The sequence below is a fragment of the Nannospalax galili genome, unplaced genomic scaffold (genome assembly GCF_000622305.1).
Source record: "Nannospalax galili isolate Female #2095 unplaced genomic scaffold, S.galili_v1.0 scaffold781, whole genome shotgun sequence".
Lineage (NCBI taxonomy): Eukaryota > Metazoa > Chordata > Mammalia > Rodentia > Spalacidae > Nannospalax > Nannospalax galili.
The window spans coordinates 643,033-659,550 of NW_008346898.1; the positions used below are offsets into that span (position 1 = coordinate 643,033).

A 16,518-nucleotide genomic window follows, 5' to 3' on the forward strand; every position below is an offset into this window, starting at 1 on the left:
ACTCCCTGAACCCAGAGGCCCATGGCCATATTAAAATGCAAATGCATTTAGTCCAACTTTAAAAGTCCTCATAGTCTTCAACAGTCCCAAGATAGTTCAAAAGGTCCTAAGTCTCTTCTAAGACTCAAGGCAATCTCTTAACTGTAACACCCAGTAAAGTAAAAAAGGACAAATTGCCAGGCGTGGTGGTACACGCCTTTAATCCCAGCACTTGGGAGGCAGAGGCAGGTGGATCTCTGTGTGTTCGAGGCCAGACTGACCTACATAGTGAGTTCCAGGCCAGCTAGAGCTAAAAAAAAAAAAAAAAAAGGACAAATTACAAACTTTCAGCCCACAATGGCATAGAATATACATTTCTACTCCAAAAGGGAGAAATGGAGGCATAGTGAGGAATTACTGGACCAAAGCAAGACTGAAACCCAGCAGGGTAAATACCAAATCCTTCTCAATCTGAGACTTCAGTTCCAAAGGGCTTAGATGACTCTGCCCCTCCAGCTTTGGGCTGGTCCCACTTGCTGAATGCAGCTCTCCTTGGCTGATGTCTCTTGGCTCTGGTACCTCCATCTTGGGATCTCCAGTGCAACCCCGGCTGGTTTCACTCTCACAGCTCTAATGCAATGGCCTCTCATGGCCTCGGTGCCTCTCAGGGCCTTCTTACAGTGATTCCAGCACTGGCACACCATGCCTGGCCTCAGCGGCAATTTGAACCTGTGGAGGAAGAGGCTGTATCTCAACTTTAGGATGTTATGTTTCGTTTATGATTGATTGTTGTCTCGAGGATGGAACTCAAGGCCTTGTAAATTCAGGGCTACCACAATCTACAGCCTGAATGCTTGTAATATTTTTGCCAACTTTCACTTTAAAATATTTTCTACTGCTATGTTTTTTTTTTCTAAAGAAAAATCTGTTATCTAAACATATAAACATGGGGCTAGAGAAAGGCCTCAGCAGTTAAGAGCACTTGCTTGCTCTTCCCCAGAACACAAGTTCAGTCCCCAGCACCACATGGTAGCTAATAACATCTATAACTCCAATTCCAGGGGATTTGACACCGTCTAGCCTCTGAGGACACTGCATGATACATGCATGCAGTATGTGCACTTACACACATCCAGGCAAAACACTCATACACATAACAAAAATCTTAAAAATTAAAACAATTTTTGAATATGTAGATATTTTCTATTTACCTTTTAAAAGTTCTCATGTTCTGGTGGAGCTGCATCATTGTCTGAGAATGTACTCTATGATTTAAATCATTCATAATTTGTTGGGACTTGCTGTATTGCCCAGTGTTTCAAAAACACTCCACGTGCATTTGAAAAGAATGTGTGAGCTGCAGTTGTGGGTGCCCTGTCTTATATATGTCCGTTTGGTTAAAGCTTGCCTATCCATTTCTTCAGACTTATTCTTTACTAATTTTATTCTAATAGTTAAGGATAAACATAATTTCTACTCTAGCTGTAGATTTTTCTATATATCCTTTTTTTTTTTTTTTTTTTGGTCTTTTTGAGACAGGGTCTCCCTGTAGCTCTAGCTACCTGGAACTTGCTCGCTCTGTAGACCAGGCTGGCCTCAAACTCACAGAGATCTGTCTGCCTCTGCCTCCCAAGTGCTGGGATTAAAGGTGTGCACCACCAAGCCTGGTGATTTTTCTATATATTCTTACAACTCCATCCAATTTTTGTTGCTATACTTTGAGGCTACATATATTATGCACACAGTTTTAGAATTGTTTATACTTCTTGGTGAATTAAGTGTATCATCATTTTTAAAAAATTATTTTTATTTTATGTGTATGAGTGTTTTGCCTGCATGTATGTAAGTGCACCTGTGTCACACAATGTCTGAGGAAGCCAGAAGAGGGCACTGGATACCCTGGAACTGGAGTTACAGATGGTTGTGAACCTCCATGTGGGGGCTGGGAACTGAACTTGAGTCCTTCACAAGAGCAGCCAGTGCTCTTAACTGTTGAGCCATCTCTCCAGTTTCTTGTTATTGGGTTTTTTTTGGTCTTTTTTGGTTATTTTTTGTCAGAGAGACAGGGTCTCTCCACAGCCTCAGCAGGCCTGGAACTTGCTATGTAGACCAGCTGGCCTTGATGTCACAGAGATCAGCCTTTGCCTCCCAAGTATTCAGATTAAAGGTGTGTGCCACCATGCCCGGCTTTGTTTTGTTTTGAAACAGGATTTCCCTGTACTCCCAGCTGGCCTGAAACCCTTAGAAACCTGCCTGCCTCTGCCTCCCAAGTGCTATGATTAAAAGCATGCCTCCCCCACCCTCATGCCGGGCCATTATGGTTTATTTTAAAATTTTTAAACATTATTTTTATTTTTTATGAGTGTATTGCTTGCATGTATGTGAGCGCACCCCTGTAGTGCAGTGCCATAGAGGTCAGAAGAGGGCTTCCGATTCCCCTGGAACTGGAGTTAAGGACGGTTTGTAGCCTCTATGTGGTGCTAGGAATCGAACCTGGGTCCTCTGCAAGAGCAGTCAGTGCTCTTAACCCTGAGCCATTTCTCCAGCCCCTAAAAATATTTTTATGCGATATGGTCTCATGTATCCCAGGCTGGCCATGAACTCCTATCCTCCTCCTTCCATCTCCTGAGTTTTGGGATTACAGGTGTGCACCACACACCATTGATGTAGTATTGAGGATGGAGCCTGGGCTTCATGTATGCTTAGCAAGCATGCTACCAACTGAGCTACGCTCCCAACCTGCTGTGCTCTTTATTTCCAGTGAAATGTTTTGCTCAGTAATTTTCTTTTAACCAGTTTGCTTTATGGTTTGTCTTTAATTTTTTTTTAGTTGTGGTAAAATATATATTACATAATTTATCATCACCATTTTAAAAACAATTTTACTAGTGTATATGTGTATCTACATTGTGTGTGTGCGTTAGTTGTGATGCACACACATGCAGGTGGATGTGTGGAGGTCAGAGGACAACTTTCACCAGTTGGTGCTCCCCTTCCACCTTTGTGTGGGTTCTGGGGACTGAACTCAGGTCCTCAGTTTTGTGCGGTAAGCCCTCTTACACTCTGACCCATGTCATGGATGCTATCTTTACTATTTTTAAATATACAGGTCAATAGTGTTAAGTACACACATTACTTTGCAGTTGGTCTACAGAACTCTTCATCTTGCAAAACTAAAATTCTGTACCCATCAAACACAGCTCTTGGTTCACTCCTCCTCCAACCCTGCTCCTGGCCGACACTCCTCTATATTCTGCCCGTATGCATCTGGTTACTGTAGGAATCTCACATAAGTGGAATCATATGGCATCTGTTCCTTTGTGTCTGGTTTATTTCACTAGCAAATTCTCAAGGTTCATCCACATTGTATGTGTCACAATTTCCTTTCATTTATTTTGTGTATGTATATGTTCACGCATGTGGAAGTCAAGGGTCAGTATTGGATGTTTTCCTCAACTGCTCTTTATCTTATGTTTTTTTTAGAAAAATAGGTTATTTTTTATTTTTTTTTGTGTATGGCATATGAGTGTATTGCCTGCATCTGTGTAAGTGCACCCATAATGCCTGTTGAGGTCAGAAGAGGTTGTCAGATCCCCTGCAACTGGAGTTAGGACAGTTGTTAGCTGCCATGTGGGTGCTAGGAACCAAACCCGGTTCCTCTGCAAGAGCAGCTAGTGCTCTTAACCACTGAGCAATCTCTCCAGTCCCTCTTACTGTGTAGTCCAAGCTGGCCTTGATCTCACAGAGATCTGCCTACTTCTGCCTCCAAGCTGGCCTTGATCTCACAGAGATCTGCCTACTTCTGCCTCCCGAGTGCTGGGATTAAAGATGTACACTACCATGCCTGGTTCCATTTTATTTCTTGAGATAGTGTTTTTCACTGAACTTGGAGCTCACTGATTTGCTAGGTTGGCTGGCCAGAGAGCACCAGGGGTCTTCCTGTGTCTTCCTCCCTAGCACTGTTATTACAGGCATGTGCTATAGTACCTGGCTTTTTTCTGTGACTTCTTGGGGGGGGGGGGTTGAACTCTGGTCCTTATGCCTGTGCAGCAAGTACTTTAGCATATCTCCAGCCCTCCTTCCTTTTTAAGGTTGATTATATCCACTATATGGAAGAACTACATTTTGTGTATCTACCAATCATTCGGGTGACTTCCACTTTTTGGTGATTATGAATGATGGTGCTGTCAACGTGGGTGTACATGTGCTTGAGTCTCTACTTTTGAATGCTTTGGTCATATACTCAGAAATGAGACTGCTGGGTCGTATGATCATTCTGTTTAAGCTTCTGGGAAACTGTCACACTGTCTTCCTCAGTGACCACCACTGGCAGTGCATAAAGGTATTTTTAAATTTTTATTTTAATTTTTTTATGTGTGTGAGTGTTATGACTGCATGTATGTTAAGTGCATCCATGTTGTGTAGGGCCTGTGGAGGGCAGAAGACGGTGTCGGATACCCTGGAACTGGAGTTATGGATGATTGTTAGCCAACATGGGGGTTCTGGTATTCAAACCTGGGTCTTCTGCAAGAACATTCAGTACTCTTAACTCTCCAGCTCCACATAAGGGTTTTTGATTTTTCTGTATCCTTGTCAATATTTGATATTTTAAAATCTTTAAATCTTTTTTTTTTTTCCTTCTTTTTGGTCTTTTTGAGACAGGGTTTCCCTGTAGTCCCAGCTAGTCTGGATTCGCTACGGAGACCAGGCTGGCCTCGAACTCACAGAGATCCACCCACCTTTGCCTCCCAAGAGCTGGAATTAAAGGTGTGTGCCACCTCCCTATTAGGTGTCAGGTGGTATTCCTATATCTGTCTAGTGATGCATTCCTTTGAATTCTATATGTTAGTGATGAATTCCTTTGTTTTGGAGACTGGTCTCACTATAGCATTTGAGATCATTTTCCTGCTTTCCAAAGAATACACTTCACTACAAACTTTACTCCCAACTTGCTGGTGGCAAGTTTTCTTAGTCTGGCATGACTACAAATGTTTTGAGTTTAGCTTAATTCTTGGAAGAATATTTTTGCTGAATTGGGAATTTTAAGATGGATAAGTCTTTAAAGGCTAAACAACAACAACAACAACAAATCATTCAATTATCCTAAACCCTGGTCTGTGGTATGCACCTTTAACCCAGCACTCAGGAGGCAGAGGCAGGCAGACCTCTATGAGTTTGAGGCTACATAATTAGTCCATATCTTATAAACAAACAAAAACCAAAGAAGAAGAAGAAGAAGAAGAAGAAGAAGAAGAAGAAGAAGAAGAAGAAAAGAAAACCCCAAAAAACCATGCAAGGCATGGTAACATGTGCCTTTAATCCCAGTCCTTGGGAGGCAGGCATATTTCTGTGAGATGAGGTCAGCCTGGTCTACATGGTGACTTCCAGGCAGGCTGAGACTAGGGAGACCCTCTCAAAAAACAAAAACTAAACAATAAAAAACAAGAACAAGAAAAATTACCCTTGTAAGTTGCTTTTCTGGTTACCTTGACTTTGAAGGCACACTAGGTGCTTCAAGTATCTTTTTTTTTTTTTCAATACTTTTGCTCTGTTAGTCCAGGTTGGATTTTATGATCCTTAATAGAATTATTTGTGATGTCCTCCATTAGTTTTTCTCCTAGAATTTCTCCTAGTCTCTCTCTCCTCTCCTGATTTTTTAAATTTTTATTATTTATTTTATATGTATGTGTACATTGCCTGTGTGTAGGTAAGTGCACCCATGTCATGCAATGCCTGTGGAAGACAGAGGAGGCTGTCCGACCCCCTGAAACTTGAGTTACGGACAGTTGTTAGCTGCCATGTGGGTGCTGGGATTCAAACCCAGGTTTTCTGCAAGAACCAGTGTTCTTAACCTCGGAGCCATCTCTCCAGCCCTCCTTCCCTGATTCTAGCAGCACGTTACACTTTCTCTAATATCCTTCATGTTGCATATCTCCTCTTTTGTATTTTCATCTTTGTGTTTCTATTTTTATTTTGATATACCTTCCAACTCCCTAATTTTCTCTTCAGTTATGTCTAAACTACCGTTAAATCTACTTTATAACTCCATCCTTTATAAGAATTCCCACTTGTGGGGCTGGAGAGATGGCTCAGCGGTTAAGAGCACCAACTGTTCTTGCAGAGGACCAGGGTTCAATTCCCAGCACCCACATGGTGGTTAACAACCATCTGTAACTCCAGTTCCTGGGGATTCAACGCCCTCTTCTGTCCTCTGTGGGCACTGCATGACATGGATGCACTGACACACAGGCAATGCACTCGCACACATTAAAAAAAAAAAAAGATAAAATAAATTAAAAAAAAAGAATTCCCACTTTTGTTTTTTTGAGACAGAGTCTTCCTGTCACCCTATCTGGCCTGGAACTTTATGTAGATCAGGCTGGCCTCCATCTTACAGAGATCACCCTGCCTCTACCTCTGGAGTGTTGGGACTAAAGGTGTGTGCCCCCACACCCAGCTTACTTGGTTCTTTTAAAAATTCTATTGTTGTCCTTTGAGTTTTTCAAGCTGTATTTTATCACCTTTTATAGTCCGCCTGATAGTTCCATTTTCTGTGTCTACCATTTCTCTCTTTCTGTGCCTATTATTTTGATATGTTTTGAATCTTATATTTGTAACCCCACTTTTTCTTTTTCCATTTTTCATGTGTGCACACCATTTTTCATATGTTTGGGCACAGCTGTGGGGGTGCACATACACACTGAGGTCCAAGGTTGGTGTCGAGAATCATTCTGCGTTGCTCTTCTACCTTATTCATTGAGGCAAGATCTTTTAATCAAATCCAAAGCTTAAATATATGGCTAGTCTCGTTAGGCAGCTTGGTCCAGGATCCCTTGTCTCTGCCTTCCCAGGTTGCAATTTGCAGGTGGGCTGCAACATCCATGGGGCATTTATGTTGGTTTCTGGGGACCTGTACCCTGGTACTCATGCTTGCCTTTGCTTTAACTGCTGAGCCATCTCCTTAGTCCCTATTTGCAGCCTTTTCATAGAAATAACTTAAGGGCTATAATGAGGCTTGTCTTCCTCCACAGGCATAATTAAATGACCTATTATGTGAGAGGGTGAAAGTACTTTGTTAATAAGTAAAGCAAGGAAATACATATGGAGTATTCATTGGAATCCTTTTAAAAATATTTATTTTACTGCCTACATATATGTAAAGTGCATCCATGTAGTGGAATGCCCGTGGTCAGAAGAGGGTGTTGGATTCCCTTGGAACTGGATTTATGGACAGTTGTTAGCCACCATGTGGGTGTTAGGAACTGAACCCGGGTCCTCTGGAAGAGCAGCCAGTGATCTTAACTGCTGAGCCATTCCTCCAGGAGAGAGTTAGTTCCCGAAAGATGGGTCAAAGGCTAAGAACATTTTCTGTGCAAGGATGAGGACCTGAGTTAAAATCTCCAGCACTTAACACAGTAAAGCTGGGAATGGAGTGAGCTTGTAACCAAAGCACCTGGGGACAGAAAGAAGTGGATGCTGGGAACTCCCTGGCCAGTCAGTCTAGATGAAACAGGGAGTTTCAGGTTCCATGAGAGAGGAAGATACCTAGTGTCCTCCTCTGGCCTTCACATGTGAGTACATGTGTCATGTACACACCCATACACACACACAGATAAAGTTGTAGCCAGGCAGGCATGTTCATACATGCTTGTAATCCCAGCGCTTGGGAGACAGAGACAGGAGGATTAAGGGTCCAAGGTCATTGTTGGCTAGACAGCAAGTTCCTTTGGCCAGCCTGGGTTATATGAGACATATATCTCAAAAAGGAAGAGGAGGAGGAGGAAGAAGAGGAAGAGAAAGAAGAAAGTACTGAGTTAGAGGAATGTTGAGTTTGAAGTGTCTAAGAGAGATCTAAGCGAAGGTAACAAGAAGCTGTTGGATAGAATCTCAGAGGAGAAAGCTTGGGACTGGTTTAAGAGATCTGGGAGTCCTTCTTCAGGGTAAAGATTTAAATTCTTGAAAGAGATGACTAGAGAGTATAACTGGAGACAAGAGGCTCAGAGACTAAGTCTTGGCATCCTTTAAACTAAGGTGTACCTTCCCATGGTGGAGGAGCAATGAGGAAGGAAGAAGAATGTGGAGGGGGAATCAATCAGTGCTGCAGGTGTCTATCAGCTCAGAATCAAAATAGAAAGTTAACAGCCAGGCAGCCTGTTCCCCTCCATCCAATATCATTTCCATTGGGTCTCTATTTTTTTTTTTTTTTTTGTCTTTTTCAGACAGGGTCTCCCTGTAGACCAGGCTGGCCTTGAATTCACAGAGATTTACCTACCTTTGCCTCCTGAGTGCTGGGATTAAAGGCATTCGCTACCATGCCTGGGCTCTATCAGTCTCTAGCTGTACATGGTTAAAGTGATCTGAAGAGATGAAAGTCAGTCCATTTCAGGTACCAGCATCCTGCCTCCTTACTGTCTTACTCTGAGAGTTTGTCATTCATTCAATAAACATTTGCTAAGTATCTATGTTCCAGTCTCCCTCCCCATCCTGCAGACAATTAAAAAAAAATGTGAGTGGGTTAGATAACAACAAAAAAAATTGATAAAACAATTTCCAACCACAGTAGGAGTGTGGAATGATCTGCTTTGGTTATAGGCATTACAAAGGTCTTCTTTAAGGAGTGACATTTTTAGAACTGAATAGAGAGAAGATGAGGCTGGGCATGGTGGTGCACGCCTTTAATCCCAGCACTCGGGAGGCAGAGGCAAGTGGATCTCTGTGAGTTCAAGGCCAGCCTGGTCTACATAGTGAGTTCCAGGACAGCTGGAGCTACAGGGAGACCCTGTCTCAAAAAACAAAACAAACAAAAGAAAAAACAACAACAAAAAAACATAGTGAGTGCTGGGCATGGTGCCATATGAATTTAATCCCAGCACTCAGGAGGTTGAGACAGGTGGATCTCTGTAAATTCAAGGCCAGCCTGGCCTGCAAATAGAGTTCCAGGCCAGTTAGGATTACATAAGTGATATCCTGACTCAAAATAAAACAGAACTCCCAAAAAGTTATTAAGGAAGTGCAAAAAGAGCCTGGAGAAACGGCTCAATGGTTAAGAGCATGGACTGCTCCTCCAGAGGACCTGAGTTGGATTCCCAGCACCCAGGGTCAGAAGGCTCACAATTACCTGTAACTCCAGCTCCAGGGGATCCTTATCCGTGGGTACCATCACTCATGTGCACATGCAAAGACACACAGAATAAAAAATAAAATAATCCTTTTTTTTTTTAAAGTGCGGCCAGGCGTGGTGGCGCAAGCCTTTAATCCCAGCACTTGGGAGGCAGAGGCAGGCCTGGTCTACATAGTGAGTTCCAGGCCCGCTGGGGCTACAGGGAGACCCTGTCTCAAAAAGACAAAAAAAAAAAAAAAAAAAAAAAAAAAAAGTGCAAAAAGAAGAAATAGAGGAGGAGCAACTGGGTTACCCTGGAAACAGGACTTTGAAGCCTTCCTTGCAGAGAGGTATTCCACTTTCCAGTTTGAGCAGAGGCTGGTAGAGGACGCCCTCATCCACTTTAGCAGCGTCAGAGTTGGACCACTAAGGACCTGGCTCCAGGCTCTAGTTCTCCAACTCCACCGGAGCTTCTCAAAGCTGAAAAGCCTGACTCAGGGGAGGTCCCTCCCCTAAACTCCTCTTCCCTGTTGGCCTGGAATGACTCACCTGTTACCTCCCTCAAGAGTGACCCGGGGGCCAATCCCTTGATGAGTCTGCGCCTCACCCTTCTCCACAGACTGAGACAATTGACTGAAGTTTTTGACTCCCTGGGGGCAGAGGTTGCTAACAACCTTCCCCATGCCTCCTGACACCTCTGGTGGGATCTGGAGATGCCTAAAAAGGCAGACCAAAGCTAGCCAACCCCTCCTCCTCTCAGCCTAAAGGTGTGTGTGTGCACGCGTTAATTCCAGTGCCCACAATTTCTTCTAATTTGCAGAGCCATTGAACAGCATTTTGTTGTTAAGCTTTGATGTGCTGGAGAATAATATTTATTTTTTGGGGGGGCTAGGGGTGGAACCCCGGCCACGCAAATGCTAAGCCTGGGATCTAGCATCAAGTCTTGAAGGATTTTCTTTTGGATACTTGTACACTAACTCTTACTTGGAGGCGGACGGGAGGAGGAGGAGCAATCAGAGATCCCCGAACTCAGCAATACCGCCGACACTGGAGGCTGTGGCAAGAGAACGCGCAGGGTGGGGACCTGGGGGGAGTTGATCAACAGACTTCCATTTCTGATGGGGTAGGGGTGGCTGGACCCTGGGGCATCTGGGAGCAAAGGGGTCACCTGCGTGAACTGTCACGCCACGGAAGCAAGTGGGAGTGGCGGGTAGAAAGCCAGGCAGATGCCCACGGGATACTCGCGGAGGTCCGGAGCCAGCGCTCTGTCGCCTCCTACTTCCTGCGCTCCGGGTCGCCAGTCGGCATCCCCCTCCCCTCTCTGCCCGGGAGTCAGCGCCGGGCCCGCCCTTAACCCTTACCCCGCCGCCGGGGGTCACCGCCCAGCAGGAACAGGGCGGTTGGATTCGCGGTAGGCACTGCCTCGTACCCTCCCCGGGACCCTCCCTCCGGGGCCTGGCGCGCCTCCACGCCCCACCCGGAGTCTGCAGCCCAGCTCCCCGGCGTTACCTGCCTTGGGAAGTCACCGTCCGCATTTCGGACTCTACCCGCGTGGATCCTTCGGGAGCCCAAAACCACATTCCTAGAGGAGGGGTCCTCCGACCTAGAGAGGGTCTTGGATCACGTTACCAGCGGAGAGGAGACACCGTGGGGCGCAGTAAACTGAGGGTAAAAGTTGCATCTAGCTTCATCACCCTAACCCCCAAATGCGCTTCGATGGCCCGTTGACCCGGCGACAGGGTATTCTTAGAGTTTCTGGAATTCTATAACCCAAGAGCGGCCTCCCAAGCCTGAGGCACCTTCCCCGAGCGCGCGGGTGCGGGAGCGAAGGGCAGGGCGAATGCCCCGGGGCGGGAAGCGGGACCCGGAGCTGGAGAACCGCTCACAAGCGTGAGCATGCATGCATACATGCATGTGCATGCATGCCTCCATCCCTTCCATCCTTCGGTCCGCCGCTCGGCCACCACCCGCGCCTGGGAGACCTCGGGTTGATTGAATGCAGACGTGGGGTGCCTATGAGCAGCCCGCGTCGGGGCGGGGGCGGGAAGGGGAGGCCGGGACCGGGAGAGGAGACAGCACCCCAAAGCCACAGTTGGAAAGCGGGGTGGATGTGGCACGCGGAGTTCCGCGGGCGAGGACGGGGACCGGGCCGCGGGGCTCAGGGGGCCGGGCGGGCCATCCCGAACAACTTTCCGGAGGGAGGTGCGGCCGGAGGGGGCGGTGCCGGCGGCGGGAGGCGGGAGTCGGGGGCCGAGGGGGGGGAGTCACTTTAAAGGCTCTTTCTTACCCATAATGCTTTGTGGGGACGTTGACAAGTGGATCCAAGATGGCGTAGAAAGTAATGACAGGTAAGTCCTGACTTCCCCCTTCTCTGCTGCCCGGGTCGCTTATGGAGCGTTCAGAGCCGTCCGGGAAGAGGCCTCGACTCCCTCGGGGTGCTCCCGGCTCCAGGCAGCGCGGCCCGGGGTGGGGGAATTGCGGGTCCGAGCGGCCCGCGGCGGGGCCTGGGAAGCGGGGCTCTCTCTGAGGCGAGGCCCGGGCGCTGGGGCTGTTTACAGCTTCTTCCCCTCCTTAGTCTCCTTTCCCCTCCGCTGGGGGCCTAGGTGCCCGGGAGCCGGACCGAAGCCTGGGGGGTCCTTGCACAAGCCCCAGGTAGGACCCAGGAGCCAGCGCGAGGCTGCTCGGGCACGGGCCGCTCCGGGGTCCCCAGACGCCCTGCGCCCCAGGGTCGCGGATGGGGGGTGGGGAGCGGCGGCCTCCCACGCCCCGCTCAGTGCAGCCCTTGAGTTGGGACGTCCACCGGGATGGGGCGGGGACCCAAGGGAGAGAGAGGATGACGGGAAAAGTGGGTCAGGGGGGCGCCCCTCCCCTGGCTCCTGGCTCTGCCCAAGATTCACTGTGTTCGCCCCTCTCCCCGCCCCACTCTTGGGAATTGCTCCTTGGCCAGTGAGCACATCTACAAAACAAAACCACTATCTCCTCCTGGAGGTGCCTCCAACCCCCCCCCCCCCCCCCACGTTTCTTTCATGGGCTGGGACTCTGCAGTCTTAATTAGGAACTGTGATTTCTCGCCCTCAAAATGACTTGAGTCTTCTGCCCTCTGGCCTTTGCTGAGGGTCGTTTCAGCAGGGCTGGAAGCCAGAGTCTTTAGATTCTTTTGGGGGTTGGGAACCTTTTAAGTTTTTGATGTGACTCTAAAATTGTCATTTCTTCTTTATAACCTACACTTTTCAGGCAAGTCATTAATATAATAAAAAGTGTAACTCCAAAGATAGCAGATTCCTGGAGTGGGGAAGATGGAGACGTTGTCTGGATGAGTTTGTTGTTGATTTTTGCCCTCTTTTCACCATATTAGTGAAGTTTTCTTTTCTCCTCCTTTACTTCCCTCCTGCTTTGAAAATAAAGATAACCCGTGCTGGAAAAGATGACTATTATGTTTAAGATTTAAAGAACATTTTGTAATCTGTTACTGAAAAAATAAGTTTTAGGTAAAAGAAACAGATTCTTTTCCAAAGCTTCATACTGTACTGATTTTGTAACTTTTTCCACTTGAAATCTCCATGTTCTTTCACTTCAGACTGATAAAATGTTTGCCTCTGATAATGTCTGTTACTGGTATTTATACACATAATTTATTTTTCTCTTTTGTCTCAGGAATTGGATGAAGTAATTGATCGCCAATGAACTAAAGTGCTGGTGAGATGCTTAAAAATGATTTCTTTTTCTTTTTTATTGTAATGAACTCATAGGGGTAGGGCTGAAGCTAAGCAACTTGGTGGGGCCATCTTTACTTTCCAAATATATCACTCAGCCAATTGGGATCTGGGCAGGGCTGGATTTAGGATGGCAAAGATGCCAGATGTATGAACTTTTTTAGTGGCTCCAACTTATTCAAACTGAGTGGAACTTGTCCAGAGCCAAATGTTATTTACAGCTATCCTTGATCATGCCTTCAGGAGTAATTATAGTGTGCTTCTTCAAATTTCCTTGTGTAACTTTAATTGGATGTCTTGATTTGATCTGTTTTGATGTCCATTGCTTACTCTACATTGAGTATAAGAGATTGAGTAGATGGAGTTTGCATACCTATAGTTGGTGACACTCTGGTAAAGTATACTCTTTCCACTGGAAATAATTATCTTAGACAAGTCAATCACTCCTTCTCTTTTTACTTTATTTAATTTTGCGGTACTAGGGTAGGACCTAAGACCTTACACTTTCTAAGCTAGTGCTAAACACTGAAGAACGTCCCCAGCCCCTCGCTTTTATTTTCTGAAAAACCGAAGAGTAAAGGTCTTAATAATTATTTTGAAACAAAAATGCTAGTTAAGTTCAGTGTAGCTTATTGGGAATGAGACTGCTTTGTCATCATTTTTGGTCCTTTTATAGTATGTAAATTCAAATTATTGTTTTATTTACCCATACTTGTGATGCTTGGGAATTAGACATTATTGATATGATATTAGTGAACAATTTGTACTGTTTATTAGGGAGACAGAGGAGCTCATTCAAAGTTTTTTTTTTACAAACAAGTTTCTCAACTTTGCTGTGGTTGCTTTTAGAAAATGATCAATTAATCTGTTGTTGCATATTTATTTTTTCCCCATTAACACATTTAGGTATCTAGAATTTGAAGTCTTCAAAAACTCATATCTATTTAAAGACTCCCCCACCCCTGAAATATATAATGGACAGTTTGCCGTTAAACTACAACAAAACGGTGTGGAACTTGGGAAGGGAAGGCGGACGCACATCAAGATTCTTTCTTTCTTTAAATTTTTTTTTTTTTTTTTTTTGAGACCTGTAGCCCCAGATGGCCTAGAACTCACTATGTAGATCAAGTTGGCTTTGATATCCAGAGATTAAAGGCGTGTTGGGATTAAAGGCATGTGCCACCATGCCCAGCACAAGATTCTTTTTTTTTTTTTGGTCTTTTCGAGACAGGGTCTCCCTGTAGCCTCAGCTGATCTGGAACTCACTGTGTAGACCAGGCTGGCCTTGAACTCACAGACATCAACCTGCCTGGGCCTCCCAAGTGCTAGGATTAATGGTGTGCGCCACCATTCCTGGCTCCAAGATTCTTTAATAAGTACACACCACCTTTGCTTGAGCTGAAACTCAGGAGTACTTTTGTGTATTGCATGTCATGTTGTTTCTTGACAAAGCAAATACGGTCTTTAAAAATCATTTTTGGTTTCAGAGAAGTTTATTTATAGGTTAAAATTGAGTATTTACAAGTAGATAATCTTGGGCTAGAGAGATGGCTCAGTGGTTAAGAAATCTGACTGTTCTTGTAGAAGACCCTGTTTCAAATCCCAGCACTCACATGGCAGCTAACAGCTGTCTGTAACTCCAGTTCCAGGGGATCCAACAGCTTCTTCTGTCCTCCGGCATTGCACAACACGGGTGCCCTCACCTATATGCAGGTGATATATGCATACACATAAAATAAAAATAATAAATAAAATATAAAAAAAAAAACAAGTAATCTTGTGAGGTTCCTGTCATTGGCCTGAATTGTGTCAAAACTTTTTTTCAGTTTCCACATATGTAGATAAGTGTTACTCACTTCAAAGTGAAGCCAGTGGTTGTGGTTGGCCAGCAAGCAGCTTGTTATATGGAATATTCTAAAATGGGAAATACTGAAGTGTTGAAGATTGTGGTAGAGTAGAGATCTGTGTCTTTGAACTGAATAAAGATTTTTTTTAGTCTGTCCTTTTGACTGGTAAGGTAGGACACTATTTTTAGGTAAGGTTGTAGTTTTTGGGAGTCAGTAAATACAATTTGGCACCTATTAGCTGGGATATTTGCCTTTTGCCATCGTAGTAAGAAATTTCATTTCTTTCTTTCTTTCTTTTTTTTTTTTTTTTTTTTTTTTTTTTTTTTTTGTTGATTGATTAACTGCTTGATTTTTGCAGTACTGGAGACTGAGAATAATGAAGCTGATCTCAATCTCACAGAGATCCGAACTCACAGAGATCCACCTGCCCCAAGTGCTGGAATTAAAGGTGTGCGCCACCATGCCTGGTCCAGAAATTTCATTTTCAAAAAGCATAAATATTCATTCTTCTTTGTCTTAAACTTTGTATACATTTATGTCCAGTTTCACTGGCTAGAGAAACAATGCCAAAATAATAGAAATCATTCCTGCTTGTGGAGGGTCTTGCCAACCTTAAAGACTGTAGCATAGTCATGAGACGCTGAGAATAGTGCAGAGGGACCTAGAGAAACATGGACCAAATCTTATAAATGCAACTCTTCCCTGTTTAAGAAGAAGGCTTGGCTTTAGCATTGAATGCAAATGAGCTCAGAATTGTCTGTCACTCTATGTTGAAGATCCAAATACAGGCCCAATACAAGAAATGAGGTGCTCAGAGTTGTTTATGTTCATAAGCTTAGGTAAATACACCTGCAAACATAATTGAATTGCCAAGTAGTATTTTGAAATGTTTTCCAGAAGTGAAACGAGGAGTGTGGCCACATCAGTTTACAGGTCTCTTTAGTTCACGAACGTGCCAGGATTACTTCTGTATGAGCTAGGAAAAGCACAAAACACCTCTGGAGTGGTTCAGATAATACTTTTGAGAAATCCTGAATCTTATACTCAGTGTGCCTCTTTTTAAAGGAGAGATGGCTCTGTGGTTAAGAGCACTGGCTGCTCTTCCATAGGACATGGGGTTTGGTTTCCAGCATCCATATGGTAGCTAACAACTTTCTCTTAACTTCAGTTCCAGGGGGGATCCAACACCCTCTTCTGGCCTCTGGAGCATTGCATGAATGTACTTATGTGCATGCAGGTAAAACACTCATACACATAAAAAATGAAAGTAAATAAAAATAAAAAAACCAAAACCTTAAAAAGATGATTACAAATAGGCATGAAGACATTTATATGTATGTATTATATAAATATTTATTATATGTTATATGCATAAAAAATATTTGTTAAGCTTTCAGTTATCTAAAAGAAATTGGAAGCCGGGTGTGGTGGAACATATTGTTAATCCTAGCACTGGGGAGGCAAAGGTAGGCAGACCACTGTGAGTTTGAGGCTAGACTGGTCTACATAGTGAGTTCTAGGCCAGCCAGTGCTACATAGTGAGATCCTGCTTCAAACAAACAAACAAACAAGAATAGAAAGTTTGAGCAGGGTGTGGTTGAGCATGCCTTTAATGCCAGCAGAGACAGATCTCTGTGAGTTCAAGGCCAGCCTAGTCTACATAGTGAGATCCAGGTCAGCTGGGGCTTCAGGAAGACCCTGTCTCAAAAAGACCAAAAAAAAAAAAAGAAAGTTTACAATCTAAACCAAAAGCCTTATCAACATATTTACTCTTATAAGCATTATACTAGGTCAGTTTCTCTATGTGAGAGCAGAAGTCTGTAAAACCAGAGTTTATGCATTCATCTGATTCATTCTCTGTGTACCTATCTCTATCATC

The 16,518-nt window shown here is 44.5% G+C and overlaps 1 protein-coding gene across 10 annotated transcripts in view; it reads left to right on the top strand.

The window, feature by feature from the left end:
- The first annotated feature begins 10,592 nt into the window (after positions 1 to 10,592).
- The window catches only part of Helz (helicase with zinc finger), a 190,728-nt gene continuing 184,802 nt past the window's right edge, over positions 10,593 to 16,518 (top strand). For 6 of the 10 annotated variants that reach the window (XM_029568371.1, XM_029568370.1, XM_029568374.1 and 3 more), the window contains exons 1-2: positions 11,367 to 11,427; positions 12,734 to 12,775. The gene's annotated coding sequence lies outside the window, so the exon portion shown is untranslated. Of the gene's footprint in view, positions 10,748 to 11,366; positions 11,428 to 12,733; positions 12,776 to 15,817; positions 15,877 to 16,518 lie in introns of those variants that run through there. The other 4 variants (XM_029568372.1, XM_029568375.1, XM_029568373.1 and 1 more) reach the window with 3 other exon arrangements.